The sequence below is a fragment of the Manis pentadactyla genome, chromosome 13 (assembly GCF_030020395.1).
Source record: "Manis pentadactyla isolate mManPen7 chromosome 13, mManPen7.hap1, whole genome shotgun sequence".
Lineage (NCBI taxonomy): Eukaryota > Metazoa > Chordata > Mammalia > Pholidota > Manidae > Manis > Manis pentadactyla.
The window spans coordinates 63,699,765-63,715,704 of NC_080031.1; the positions used below are offsets into that span (position 1 = coordinate 63,699,765).

Below are 15,940 nucleotides of genomic sequence, written 5' to 3' on the forward strand. Positions count from 1 at the left end.
TATCACAAATGTTCTGTTACTAATTTCTTGTGCACAGGCAGTGTTATAAGCAAAACTACAATTGCCTAAATAAAGTTTTCTTACTTCAGTAAGGAAGTTTTACTTTCTTTTCTTCTTTTTTTGCTATTTGGATCCTAAGAATGATCTCTCTTAGACTGGAGAGTCAGCCGTATTTTTTACTTTGTTTAGAACAGCTGATAAGTGAGCTGGCAAATGCTAATATGTATCCGGTTGTCAGTATCACTTCACTTTGACTTTGGACTCCAAAAGGGACAATGCAATTCTGGAAATGATATGCTTTGAAAACTTCCAACAGAAGGTGCTTAACTAATATGTCCTTGTGGATATTCTCTTATGAAAACTAGAAAGTGGCTCTGGGCTTTAAAACCATCTTTACCGTGCCTCCACCCCACCTGCTTCCTCACCCCGACAAGAAGAGTCTGGAGCAGACTGTTAACAGCCCTGGTTCTTTAAGACTAAAACCAGAGGGTTTTGTACCATTGGAGTACAGGGCGAAAGCAAAAGCACTTCTAATTTGTTTTCTTTTGATATTTATTTGTACTGAAGTTGTTCAGCACAGAGGTGAAAAATTCTAGCAGTTTTACAAATTGTAGAAAAAGAGTACCCACTTGTCCCCTGGAGTTCTTCTTCCCCAAACCAACTCCATTCAGTGTTTTTAGAGCTTTCATTTTATAATCACCTCCGTATCTCTACACAGAACGAGTCTCTTAACTAGAAAGTTAACAGATGTTGACTACAAAGTGCCTGCTGCTTTTCCATGATGCAAAGTCAAGGGTTTGTCTTCTCTTTCCACTCCCCACCCTCCTCATTTCTTTCTGTCTGGTGCACTTTCTCCCCAAGCACCTTCCCATAATTTTATGGCAAATGTGGGCTTGGTTGGTATCAATATCCTCACTTAGCAGCACTATTTCTAGCTGAGTTCTGCAGTATAACAAAATTACATTTATCTCCTTTCTCTAGGTATACAGAAATCTACCCCCAATCTGAATTAATCGTTCTGTTGACTTGCTGGTTTTCTATACACTTCTAACTGGTTTATCCTCGCCCACATGATTCTACTTACATGTGGGATCTAAAAAAATATAAAACAAGCAAGCAAAACAGAAATAGACTCCTAGTCACAGAGAATGGAATGATGGTTGTCAGACGGGGGAGGTGGAGGGATGGTTGAACTGGGTGAAGGGGGAAAAGAAATGAGCGAGAATGTTTCCTATCTTGATCTGAATAATGGTTACTTGAGTGTATACACGTCAGAATGCATCAAGCTGCAACTAAGATTTGTGCTTATTATTGTTGGTACCTCAATGTAAATTTTCTTTTTAAATAAAAGAAAATAATACCTGTATTTAAAAACCAGTGAAGGCTGTGTATTTCTTGTCCAGCCCATTCTGTGGCCACCTCTTTGCCCGGCCTTTCTCCCAGCTCTTTCCATCTCCACCAGTTTCTTTCTTGCTGTCCTGGGTTCATTCTTCACCACCATCCCGGGAATTCCCTTCACCATGTTTATTTTTTCTGACCCCTTAAGTCCCAGATCCTAAATTAGTTTCCTTGGCTTACTTTTATTTTATCATTGTACTGCCTTCAGTGGCTGTCTGATAAAGAGTGTTTAGGAAGTAAAGTTTTTGAAGTCCTCATATGTCAGAAAATGTCTTTTTTCTATCTTGTACTTCTTGGTTTAGAATTCTAGGGTAGAAATAATGTCTCCGTAAGGGTTTGAAGACATTGTTCTGTTGCCATCTGACTTCCAGTATTCATGTTGAGAACTGCTTTTCCTTCTGATATCTTATCCTTTATGCAACTTGGCATTGTTTTTATTTCTTTTGGGGGGATTTTTAGAGTCTTCGCTAGTCTGTAACACCATGATGACTTGTACTGGGACTGGTCTTATTTATCTATTTTGCTGGGAAACTTTTAGGGCTTTTCAGACTACAAACTCATGCTGATACTGGATTTGGCCCTTCTATAGCAGAGGGGAGTCAGGGGTGTAATCCAAATTGTGCGGATTTTCCAGTTGCTGCTAATAGTAGGCCTGCTAGGGGGATGTTTGTGTTTTTAGGGTTTAGAATAAAGATCTGTTGAAGGTCTCATGAATTTAGAATTGTAAGAAATCATGCTACTGATATGAGGAATCCAATGTCTCCAATAGGATTGTATAGGATAGCTTGTATAGCTGCCGTGTTTGCGTCTGTTTGTCCATATCATCAGATAATTAGGAAAAAGGATATAATTCCTACACCTTCCCATCCAATAAAGAGTTGAAATATGTTGTTGGCAGACACTAGGATTATTATTGTAATTAGGAAAATTAATAGATATTTAAAGAATTGATTAATATAGGGGTCTGATTTTATATATCATAGGGAGAATTCTATGATAGATCATGTGACAAATAAGGCTACTGGTATAAATATTGTGGAGAAATAATCTAGTTTAAAGCTTATTACTATTTTTATTATTTGAATTGTTATTCAGTGTCAGTTAAAGACAACTGCCTCTTCATTTGAGTAAGTGAATATTACCACAGGGATTGTGTTGATGACGAAGGCTAGTGCGACTATATTTTTTACATGTGAGGAATAGTTCTTGATTGTGTAAATGTTTGTGGGAGTAATTATAATTGGCATAGCTAGTACTGTTAATGTTATAAGTGAAGAACCTGTTAAAGTGTTAATTACTTTTACTTGGAATTGCACCAAATTTCTGGTTCCTAAGACCAACGGACATCTGTCATCCTCTAAAAGTTTAAAAAAGCCGTATTTTTATATATGGAGGCAGGAATTAGCAGTTCTTGCATACTTTTTTGGTAAATAAGAAGTTATGGTCTTCTATTATCAGATTCACAATCTGATGTTTTGTTAAACTATATTTACAGTAAAGGGGTCCTAGAATAATTTTGGGATTAATTGACAGTATTAGGAGGGGTAGTATGTATAGGGCTATTAGAGTATTTTCCTGGGTAAAGGAAGGGTTGATGTTATTGATATGGTGTGTATATTTGCTTCATTGGGTGGATATTAGTATATATAAGCAGTAGATAGCTGTGATGATGATGTTTGTTCCAGTAAGGATAATAGTAGTATTAGATCATGAGAATGATGATATTACTATGAATAACTCTCTGATTAAGTTGATAGTAGGTGGTAAAGATAGATTAGCTAAGCTCACTAGAAGTCATCAAGCAGCTATTAAGGGTAGAAGAGTTTGTAGGCCTTGTGCTAGTATTATAGTCTGGCTGTGAATTCGTTCGTAGTTTGTGTTCACTAGGCAGAATAGTATAGATGATGTTAGGCTGTGAGCAATTATAAGGGCGGTGGCTCCTATATAACTTCATGGGGTTTGAATTAGGATCGCGACAATTACAAGTGCTATGTGGCTTATGGAAGAATAGGCAATTAGTGATTTTAGATCAGTTTGGCGAAGACAGATAGAGCTTGTTATGATTATTCCTCATAGAGAGAGTATTAAGAAGGGGTATGCTATGAATGTTGTTATTGGTTCAAGTATAACAGTAATGTGTAATATTCCATATCCACCTAGTTTTAGTAATACTGCTGCAAGTACTATAGATCCTGCAATGGGAGCCTCTACATGGGCTTTTGGTAGTCAGAGGTGTAGGCCATATAGGGGTATTTTTACTATGCTATTATGCATGCCAGCCAGATTAATATATTTGATCAGGAGTCATTTATGGGCTTTGCTCAGTATTGTAATATTAGCAGATTAAGAGTTCCTGTTATATTTTGAGTATATATAAGAATTACTAAAAGGGGAAGTGAGCCTACTATTGTATAGAAGAGAAAGTAAGATCCCGCATTTAAATGTTCTGCTTGGTTTCTTCATCATGTGATGATGATTAGGGTTGGTGCAAGCGTTGCTTTGAATAAGATGTAAAATATAATAAATTCAGAGGAGGTAAATGTTATAATTAGTAGTACTTGGAGGATGGTTAGTATGGTAATATATAATTTTTTTCGGTTTAAGGGTTCATTGGATAGGTGAGTTTGGCTGGCTATTAGTATTAAGGGGAGAAGTCATATTGTTAGTACAAGTAAGGGTGCTGACAAGGGATCTGAAAAAAAGGTAGTTGAGAAGTTCATGCTGTTGTGATCATATTGATTTAGGATGCTTAGAGATGTCAGACTAATCAATATGCTATATGATGTAACAATTCATATTATATTTTTGTTTGATAGTCATGTTAGGGGAATTAGTATGGTTGTGGGGATAATTAATTTTAGCATTGGCGGAGGTTTAGGTTTTGCACATAGTCTGTGCCATATGTGTTGGATATGAGCACTAGCAAGGAGAGACCTAGGGCAGCTTCATATGCTGCTAGTATGAGGAGAATAGTAGGTACTATGTTGGCTAGTGTGAAGTGGTTACTTAGAATTGTGGTAGTAATTATTATGAATAGGGATAATATGCCTTCTAGGCATAGTAATGAGGATATTAAGTGTGATCGATACATTAATATTCCTGTTAGGGAGATAATAAATGCCAATATTGTATTAATGTAGATTAGAGACATTTGATAGCTAAGAGTAGGTCATAATCTAATGAGTCGAAATCATTTACTTTATATAAACTAGCTACCATATTCAGTTCATTCTAAGCCTTTTTGTGTTCATTCATAGGCTAAACTGATGGCCAATAATAAGATGAATAGTAAGGCTACTGTGAGTATGGTATTTAGATGATTTGTTTGTGATGCCCATGGGAGTGGTAGGAGTAATGTGATTTCTAGGTCAAATAGTAAAAATGTAATAGCAATTAGGAAAAATTTTATGGAGAAAGGTAATCTTGCTGATCCTATAGGGTTAAATCCGCATTCATAGGGAGGGATTTTTTCTGAATATGTATTTAACTGAGGGAGTCAGAAGGCAATTAATATAAGTAGGGATGCTAGTATGGTATTGGTTACTATCACTAAGAGTAAGTTTATTATTTTCTTCTGGATTTAACCAGAGCTTGTTAATTGGAAGTCAACTGCACTGTGCATACTCATAAAATAACCTCATCAGTAGATAGAGACATATAGGAATAGTCATACCACGTCTACAAAGTGTCAGTATCAAGAGGTAGCTTCAAATCTGAAGTGATGATTTGATGTAAAGTGATATTTTAGTTGTCGTAACAGGCATACAATTAGGAAGGAAGTACCAATGATAACGTGTAAACTGTGAAATCTGGTTGCTACAAAGAAGGTAGAGCCGTATATGCTGTCGGAAATTGTAAATGGTGCCTCGTAGTATTCCGAAATTTGTAGTAGTGTCAAGTAAATACCTAGGAGAATTGTAATTAATAAAGCTTGGGTCATATGGTTTTGATTACCTTCTATTAAGCTGTGATGTGCTCAAGTAATTGAGACTCCTGAGGCCAGGAGGATGGATATGTTGAGTAGGGGAACTTATATGGGGTTTAGTGGGCTGATACCTGTAGGAGGTCAGCACCCTCCTAGTTCAGGAGTGGGGGCTAGGCTTGAATGGTAGAATACCCAGAAAAAGCCAGCAAAAAAGAACACTTCTGAGACAATAAATAAGATTATGCCGTATCAGAGTCCTTTTTGGACTGTAGGTGTATGGTGGCCTTGAAAGGTACTTTCTCGTACAATATAACGTCATCATTGATTTATCAAAAAATTTGTTGTTAATCCTAAGCATAATAAGATTATGGAGTTAAAGTGGAATCATATTGCTAGGCCTGACCTTATTAAAAGGGCAGATTGGGCTCTGGTCAAAGGTCAAGGGCTTGGATTTACTATGTGGTAAGAGTGAGTTTGGTGGGTCATTATGTGTTGTCATGTAAGTAAAGACTAACTAGTAGAGTAAATACTTATGCTTGAATGAGTGCGACCATAAATTCAAGAATTCTAAGTAGGACTAAAATCATAAAAGTAATTGTTGCTACAGTGAGACTAATTGATATTAGGGCTAGAGTTGTGCTTCCAATTAGATGTATTAGTAGATGACCCGCAGTATTATTGACAGTTAGTTGTACTGCGAGTGCTACATGTTGAATAAATAGACTGATTGTTTCGATAATTACTAGCATGGGGATAAGGAGGGTTGGTGTGCCTTGGGGTAGAAAGTGGGCTAAAGATGCTTTGGTTTTGTGCTGGAATCCTGTAATTATGGTGGCTGCTCATAGGGGGACAGCTATGCCTAGGTTTATTGATATTTGGGTTGTGGCTGTGAATGAATGGGGTAGTAGGCCTAGAAGATTTGTGGACGCAATAAAGATAATTAGTGTTACTAGTATTAGGGTCCAAGTTTGTCCTTTCTAGCTGTGGATGCTTATTATTTGTTTAGATGTTTGTTGTAAAAGTCATTGTTGGATGGATACAACACAATTATTAATTAATAGTTTTGATGTTGGGAAAAGGATTATTGGGAATATAATAATAATAGTAACAATAGGGATTCCTATAATTACTGGGGTAATAAAAGAGGCAAATGGATTTTCGTTCATTTTTTTTCTCAGGGGGTATGAGTTTTATAGTGCTATTTTATCATAGTTTCTGTATTATGGGGATAATGGTGTTTAGAGATTTTTAATTGAAGTAGGATGAAGAGAGTTAGAATTATGGATATAATTGTAATAAATCATGTGGTGTCTAATTGGGGCATATCATTAAGGAGAGGCATGTTCTCTGTCTCTAACTTAAAAGTAGCACTACTAGCTTCTTAATGATTTACAGTATAGATGTAGTTCAGTTTTCAAATGTTTTTAGAGGTACTAGTTCAAGAACGATTGGTATAAAGCTATGATTTAAGCCACAAATTTCTGAGCATTGTCCATAGAATCAGCCTGGTTGGGTTGATATTAGGGTTGTTTGATTTAGACGTCCAGGAATAGCATCTGTTTTTAGACCTAGAGATGGGATGGCTCAAGAGTGCAGAACGTCTTCAGATGAAATAAGTATACGGATAGTTATTTCTATGGGTAATACAAGTTGGTTATCTACTTCTAAAATTCGAAGTTCACCAGGCTTTAAGTCTTGGGTTGGAATTATATATGAGTCAAAACTTAGGTCTTCATAGTCTGTGTACTCGTAGCTTCAGTACCATTGGTGGCCCATTGTTTTTACGGTTAAAGAGGGATTATTGATTTTGTCTGTTATGTAAAGGATGCATAAGGAGGGCAGGGAAATAAGGATTAAGATAATTGCAGGCAGGATGGTTCAGATAGTTTCTACCTCTTGAGCATCTATTGTGTTTGTATGGGTAAGTTTAGTTGTTAGTATGAGAGAAATAATATATAGCACTAGAGAGCTAATTAAGAAGATGATTATTAGTGTGTGATCATGAAAGTGAAGTAGTTCTTCTATAATTGGGGATGTGGCATCTTGAAAGCCTAGTTGGAGTGGATATGCCATAGAAGTATAAAGGATTTAAACCTATAACTTAACTTTGACAAAGTTATATAAATTTTACTAATAATTCAGTGGTTGAGAGAGACACAAAGGTTATGATATTGGCTTGAAACCATTGTTTGGGGGTTTGATTCCTTCCTTTCTTGTTTTGACTAGATTTACAAAAGTAGGTTCTTCAAATGTGTGATAGGGTGGTGGGCAACCATGTAGTCACTCAAGATTGGTATTTGTTGATTCTACTATGAGAACTTCTCATTTAGAGGCGAATGCTTCTCAGATTATAAAAGCTATGAGCATTACAACAGTTAGTGAAATAAAAGATCCTATGGAAGACACAGTGTTTCATATTTTGTAAGCATCTGGGTAGTCAGAGTAACGTCGAGGTATTCCTGATAGTCCAAGGAAATGTTGAGGAAAAAAGGTTCTATTCACACCTACAAACATAATTGTAAAGTGAATTTTTGCCCATGTTTTGTTGAGAGTGTATCCTGAGAATAGTGGAAATCAGTGTACAAAGCCTCCTATGATAGCAAAAACTGCACCTATAGAGAGGATGTAGTGAAAGTGGGCTATTTACGTAGTAGGTATCATGAAAGACAATGTCTAGTGATGAGTTGGCTAATACAATGCCAGTTAAACCTCCTACTGTGAATAAAAAGATAAAGTCCAAGGCTCATAATATAGCTGAGGCTCATTTTACGTTTCCGCCGTGTAGAGTTGCCAGTCAGCTAAATACTTTTACGCCTGTTGGGATTGCAATAATCATAGTAGCTGATGTAAAATAGGCTCATGTATCAACATCTATTCCAACTGTAAATATATGATGTGCTCATACAGTAAAGCCTAGGAAACCAACGGATATTATTGCTCAAACTATGCCTATGTACCCAGAAGGCTCTTTTTTTCCTGAGTAGTAAGTCACAATATGGGAAATTATTCCAAAGCCAGCGAGAATTAAAATATATACTTCAGGATGACCAAAAAATCAGAACAAGTGTTGATATAAGATAGGATCTCCTTCTCCAGCAGGGTCAAAAAAGGTTGTATTTATATTGCGATCTGTTAAGAGTATAGTAATGCCAGCGGCTAGTACAGGCAGGGACAATAGTAGAAGTATGACTGTGATTAGGACTGATCATACAAATAGTGGAGTTTGATATTGATTTATTGCAGGAGGTTTTATGTTAATAATAGTTGTAATAAAATTAATATCTCCCAGAATCGATGAAATACCCGCTAAGTGGAGAGAAAAAATAGTCAGATCTACTGATGCTCCAGCATGTGCTAGGTTACCTGCTAAAGGAGGATACACAGTTCAGCGGGTTCCAGCTCAGGCCTCGATTACGGAAGATGCCAGAAGTAGAAGGGAGGGGGGAAGCCGTCAGAAGCTTATATTATTCATAAGAGGAAATGCTATATCAGGAGCTCCAATTATTAAGGGTACTAGCCAATTTCCAATGCCTCCAATTATGATTGGTATTACTATAAAAAAGATTATCATGAATGCGTGTGCGGTGACAATTACATTATAAATTTGGTCGTCGTCACCTAGAAGGGTCCCAGGTTGGCCTAATTCAGCACGAATTAGAAGGCTTAATGCAGTACCTACTATTCCGGCTCAAGCACCAAACAGGAGGTATAATGTGCCAATATATTTGTGATTTTTTGAAAATAATCAATGGTCAGTGAACATAGGTAAGGTGGCTGAGTAAGCATTAGACTGTAAATCTGAAGACAGAGGTAGAATCATCTTCTTGCCAGGGCCTGAGGTGATTACATATTGAATTGCAAATTCAAAGAGGCAGCTTCAACTCTGCTAGGACTTCTCCCGCCACTTTTTTTTTATGGCGGGAGAAGTAGATTGAAGCCAGTTGATTAGGGTTTTTAGCTGTTAACTAAAGTTTCGTGGGCTCATACCCCACCAGTCTAATAAGGATTTAGCTTAATGAAAGTACCTTATTTGCATTTAGGTGATGTGGTTTAAATTTCTACAGTCCTTAGCTCACGGACTAAATAATTTGTATTTGCTTAGAGCTTTGAAGGCTCTTGGTCTGTGTAACCTAAGTCCCCAGTTTAGAACTGATATAATGGGGATTAGTGGTAATATCATTGTGGACAGAATGATTAGGGGTGAAGTTAGTTTTATAATTTTTGTTGTTTCAAATTGTCATTTTATTTTTATGTTGGTGGTAGTTGGACATATTGTTAGTATTGTGGAGTAGGCTAGGTGTACATAAAAATATAAGTTTAGTGGTGCTATTACTGCTATTATTGTTGGTAGTGTTACCATGTTATTTTTAGTAAGTTTTTGGATAATCATTCATTTGGGTATAAATCTGGTTAATGGGGGGAGGCCTCCAAGTGACAGTAGAATTAGGAGTGTGAAGACTGTGATTGGTGGTATTTTATTTGATAGATGGGATAGGGATAAAGTTGTTGTTGATGAGTTGTATAATAGTACTTTAAACATGGATAATGTTATTATAATGTAGCTTAGAAGGTTTAGGATGGCAATGTCTGGGTTGTATGCTATAATTATTGTCATTCAGCCTATGTGAGCAATTGAGGAATATGCTATAATTTTCCATAGTTGGGTCTGGTTTAGACCTCCTCAGCCTCCAATTAGGATTGAAAGTATAGCTATGGTTGCGAGTATATTTATGTTGATTGTAGGTATAATTTGGTATAGAACTGAGTTAGGTGCCATATTTTGTCAGGTTAGAAGTAGTATACCTGATGATAATGGGCTTCCTTGTGTTACTTCTGGCACCCAGAAGTGGAATGGGGCTATTCCTAATTTTATGGCTATGGCCACAGTAATGACAATCGATGGTGCCATGTTGTATATTTTTGTGATGACCCATTGTCCAGAAGTTATTAGGTTAATGGTAATAGCTAGTACTAATAGCATGGATGCAGTGGCTTGGATTAGAAAATATTTTGTAGCTGCTTCTATGGCTCGTGTGTTAAAATCTTTTATTAAAATGGGAATTATGGCTGGTATATTTATCTCGAAGCTGATTCAAATTATTAGTCAATGAGAGCTAATTAGGACAAGTAAGTCCCTAGGAATAAGGTTATTAGGATAACAAGTATAATGGGATTTATTAGTATGGGAAGGATATAATCCAATATTTTGGGGGCATGGGCCCAATAGCTTGTTTAGCTAACCTTACTATAGATTATGGTCTAATTTGGTAGCATGGAGATTTTTGAGTTCTCAGGTGCAGGTTCAATGCCTGTTTTTCTAGAAATAAGAGGATTTAAACCTCTGTTGTTCACTCTCTCAAAGTAATTCTTTTATCAGACATATTTCTTATGATTGAGGGGGGATGCTTGATATGGTGATTGGTATTGATACGTATCACATGCATAGTGCTAGTGTCAGTGGTAGCAAATATTTTCATAACAATTGCATTAGTTGATCACAGCGGAATCGTGGGTAGGATGCTCAGATTCATAAGAATATGGCGGTTAGGGCAAGTGTTTTTACTACAAAGTTGGTTTTGTAAAGGCTTGGGGTATAGGGATGGTGAAAGGCTCCTATAAAAAGTGTTACTGAGAGAATGTTTATTATGATGATATTTGCAAATTCAGCTAAGAAGAAAAGTGCAAATGGGCCTGCTGCGTATTCTACATTAAAGCCTGAGACAAGTTCTGACTCCCCCTCTGTTAGGTCAAAGGGTGCTCGATTGGTTTCGGCTAGGGTTGAGATGAATCATATTATGGCTAAAGGTCATGCAGGTACTAGTAATCATAATTTCTCTTGGGTAGTCTCACAAACCCCAGAGAAAGAGCCAAATGAAATGGAACTTCCCAATCTTCCTGAAAGAGACTTCCAAATAAAAATCATAAACATGCTCATGGAGGTACAGAAAAATATTCAAGAACTCAGGGACAAATTTAAGATGGAGATTCATTCACTAAAAAATTCCATTATCTGAAATGAAACATACAATGCAGGGATTTAAAAGCAGACTGGATGTATAAGAAGAGAAGGTAAATGGAATAGAAATTAGAGAGGAGGAATACAAGAAAGCTGAGGCACAGAGAGATAAAAGGATCTCTAACAATGAACGATTATTGAGAGAACTGTGTGACCAATCCAAACACAACAATATTTGCATTATAGGGGTACCAGAAGAAGAAGAAGAGAGAAAAAGGGATAGAAAGTGTCATTGGGGAGGTAATTGCTGAAAACCTCCCCAATCTGGGGAAGGAGATAGTCTCTCAAGCCATGGAGGCGCACAGATCTCCCAACACAGGGACCCAAGGAAGACAACATCAAGACATATAATAATTAAAATGGCAAAGATTAAGGATAAAGGCAGACTTTTCAGAGCAGCTAGAGAGAGAAAAAGATCACATACAAAGGAAAACCCATCAGGCTATCACCAGATTTCTCAACAGAAACCTTACAGGCCAGAAGGGAGTGGCATGATCTATTTAATGCAATGAAGCAGAAGGGCCTGTAACCTAGAATACTCTACCCACCAAGGTTATCATTTAAATTTGAAGGAGGGATTAAGCAATTTTCAGATAAGCAAAACCTAAGAGAATTTACCACCCACAAACGACCTCTACAGTGCATTTTGGAGAGTATTCCTCCAAATGGAAGTATTCCTAAGGCTAAATAAATGTCACCCAAGGGATACACAGAGTATAGAGTATGATTCATAACATACAAAGAATTGAGGAGGAAGAGGAAGGAAAAAAAAGAATATTTAGGTTGTGTTTGTAATAGCATGTGAAGTGAGTTAAATTAGACTGATAGATAGTAAGGGAATTACCCTTGAACCTTTGGTAACCACAAATCCAAAGCCTGCAATGGCAATAAGTACATACCTATCGATAATCACCCTAAATGTACATGGTCTGAATGCACCAATCAAAAGACATAGTGTCACTGAATGGATAGAAAAACAAGACCCATCTATACGCTGCCTACAAGAGACTCAATTCAAATCCAAAGACATACACAGACTGAAAGTAAATGGATGGAAAAAGATATTTCATGCAACTAATAGGGAGAAAAAAGCAGGAGTTGGAGTACTTGTATCAGACAAAATAGACTTCAAAACAAAGAAAGTCACAAGAGACAAAGAAGGAAATTACATAATGATAAAAGGGTCAGTCCAACAAGAGGATATAACTACTATAAATATCTATGCACCCAACACAGGATCACCTACATATGTGAAACAAATACTAACAGAATTAAAGGGGGAAATAGAATGCAATGTATTCATTCTAGGAGACTTTCACACACCACTCACTCCAAAGGACAGATCAACCAGACAGAAAATAAGTAAAGAGACAGGGGCACTGAACAATGTATTAGAACAGATGGACCTAACAGACATCTACAGAATACTCCATCTGAAAGCAACAGGATACACATTCTTCTCAAGTGCACATGGAACATTTTCAAGAATAGATCATGCACTAGGCCACAAAAAGAATGTCAGTAAATTCAAAAAGATTGAAATTGTACCAACCAGCTTCTCAGATCACAAAGGTATGAAACCAGAAATAAATTACACAAAGAAAATGAAAAATCCCACAAACACATAGAGGCTTAATAACATGCTCCTAAATAATCAATGGATCAATGACCAAACAAAAACAGAGATCAAGCAATATATGAAGACAAATGACAACAATAATTCAACACTGCAATATCTGTGAGAGGCAGTGAAGGCCGTGGTAAGAGGGAAATATATTGCAATACAGGCCTACCTCAGGAAAGAAGAACAATCCCAAATGAACAGTCTAAAGTCATAATTAATGAAACTAGAAAAGGAAGAACAAATGAGGCCCAAATTCAGTAGAAGGAGGGACATAATAAAGATTAAAGCATAAATAAATAAAATTAAGAAGAATAAAACAATAGAAAAAAAATCAATGAAAGCAGGAGCTGGTTCTTTGAGAAAATAAACAAAATACATAAACCCTTAGCCAGACTTATCAAGAAAAAAAGAGTATACACACATAAACAGAATCAGAAATGAGAAAGGAAAAATCATTACAGACACCACAGAAATACAAAGAATTATGAGAGAATACTATGAAAAATTATATGCTAACAAACTGGATAACCTAGAAGAAATGGACAACTTTCTAGGAAAATACAACCTTCCAAAGCTCACACAGAAAGACATAGAAAATCTGAATAGACCAATTACTGGCAAAGAAATTGAATGGGTAATCAAAAAACTACCAAAGAACAAACTCCTGGACCAGATGGTTTCACTGATGAATTTTATCAAACATTTAGTGAAGACCTAATACCCATCCTCCTTAAAGCTTTCCAAAAAGTAGAAGAGGAGGGAATACTCCCAAACTCATTCTACGAGGCCAACATGACTCTAATACCAAAACCAGGCAAAGACCCCACCAAAAAAGAAAATTACAGACCAATATCCCTGATGAACATAGATGCAAAAATACTCAACAAAATATTAGCAAACTGAATTCAAAAATACATCAAAATGATCATCCATCATGATCAAGTGGGATTCATCCCAGGGATGCAAGGATGGTACAACATTCGAAAATTCATCAACATCATATACTACATCAATAAAAAGGACAGAAAACACATGATCATTTCCAAAGATGCTGAAAAAGCATTTGACAAAATTCCACATGCATTCATGATAAAAAGTCTCAATGAAATGGGTATAGAGAGCAAGTACCACAACATAATAAAGGCCATATATGACAAACCCACAGCCAACAGTACACTTAACAGTGAGAAGCCGAAAGCTTTTCCTTTAAGATGGGGAACAAGACAAGGATGCCCACTCTCCCCACTTTTATTCAGTATAGTTCTGGAGGTCCTAGCCATGGCAATCAGACAACACAAAGAAATAAAAAGCATCCAGATTGGCAAGGAAGAAGTCAATCTGTCCCTGTTAGCAGATGACATGATATTGTACGTAAAAAACCCTAAAGGATCCACTCCCAAAAATATTAGATCTAATATCTGAATTCAGCAAAGTTGCAGGATACAAAATTAACATACAGAAATCTGTTGCATTCCTTACAGCAGAAAGGGAAATCAGGAAAACAATTCCATTCACAATTGCATTAAAAAGAATAAAATACCTAGGAATAAACCGAACCAAGGAAGTGAAAGACGTATACTCTGAAAACTACAAGACACTCATGAGAGAGATTAAAGAAGATACCAATAAATGGAAATACATCCTGTGCTCATGGATAGGAAGAATTAATATTGTCAAAATGGCCATCCTGCCTAAAGCAATCTACAGATTTAATGCAATTCCTATCAAAATACCAACAGCATTCTTCAATGAATTAGAGCAAATAGTTCTAAAATTCATATGGAACCACAAAAGACCCCGAACAGACAAAGCAATCCTGATAAGGAAGAATAAAGCAGGCGAAATTATGCTCCCTGACTTTAAGCTCTACTACAAAACCACAGTCATCAAGACAATTTGGTACTGGCACAAGAACAGACCTATAGACCAAAGGAACAGACTAGAGAGCCCAGATAGAAACCCAAGCATATATATGGTCAATTAATAATATACGATAAAGGAGCCATGGTTATACAATGGGAAAAGGACAGCCTCTTCAACAGCTGGTGTTGGTAAAACTGGACAGCTACATGTAAGAGAATCAAACTGGATCATTGTCAAACTCCATACACAAAAGTAAATTTGAAATTGATCAAGGACCTGAATGTAAGTCACAAAACCATAAAACTCATAAAAAAAAACTTAGGCAAAAATATCTTGGACATAAACAATTTCAACTGTTTCATGAACATATCTCCCCAGCCAAGAGAAACAAAAGCGAATTGAACAAGTGGGACTATATCAAACTAAAAAGCTTCTGTACAGCAAAGGACACCATCAGTAGAACAAAAAGATTTCCTACAATATGAGAGAATATATTCATAAATGACATATCCGATAAGGGGTTGACATCCAAATTATATAAAGAGCTCACACATCTCAACAAACAAAAAGCAAATAAGCCAATTAAAAAATGGGCAGAGGATCCGAACAGACACTTCTCCAAAGAAGAAATTCAGATGGCCAACAGGCATATGAAAAGATGCTCCACATCGCTAATTATCAGAGAAATGCAAATTAAAACCACAATGAGATATCACCTCACACCAGTTAGGATGGCCACCATCCAAAAGACAAACAACAACAAATGGTGAGGATGTGGAGAAAGGGGAACCCTCCTACACTGCTGGTGGGAATGTAAACTAGTTCAACCATTGTGGAAAGCAGTATTGAAATTCCTCAAAAAACTCAAAATAGAAATACCATTTGACACAGGAATTCCACTGCCAGGAATTTACCCTCAGAATGCAGCAACCCAGTTTGAAAAAGACATATGCACCCCTATGTTTATCACAGCACTATTTACAGTAGCCAAGAAATGGATGCAACCTAAGTGTCCATCAGTAGATGAATGGATAAAGAAGATTTGGTACATATACGCAATGGAATATTATTCAGCCATAAGAAGGAAACAAATCCTACCATTTGCAACAACATG

The 15,940-nt window shown here is 36.6% G+C and overlaps 1 protein-coding gene and 1 pseudogene across 1 annotated transcript in view; one reads left to right on the forward strand and one right to left on the reverse strand.

The window, feature by feature from the left end:
* Window positions 1-15,940, forward strand: part of LOC118925256 (olfactory receptor 13G1) — a 90,761-nt gene that overhangs the window by 13,426 nt on the left and 61,395 nt on the right. The window lies entirely within an intron of this gene.
* Window positions 7,284-9,086, reverse strand: LOC118908728 (cytochrome c oxidase subunit 1-like; annotated as a pseudogene).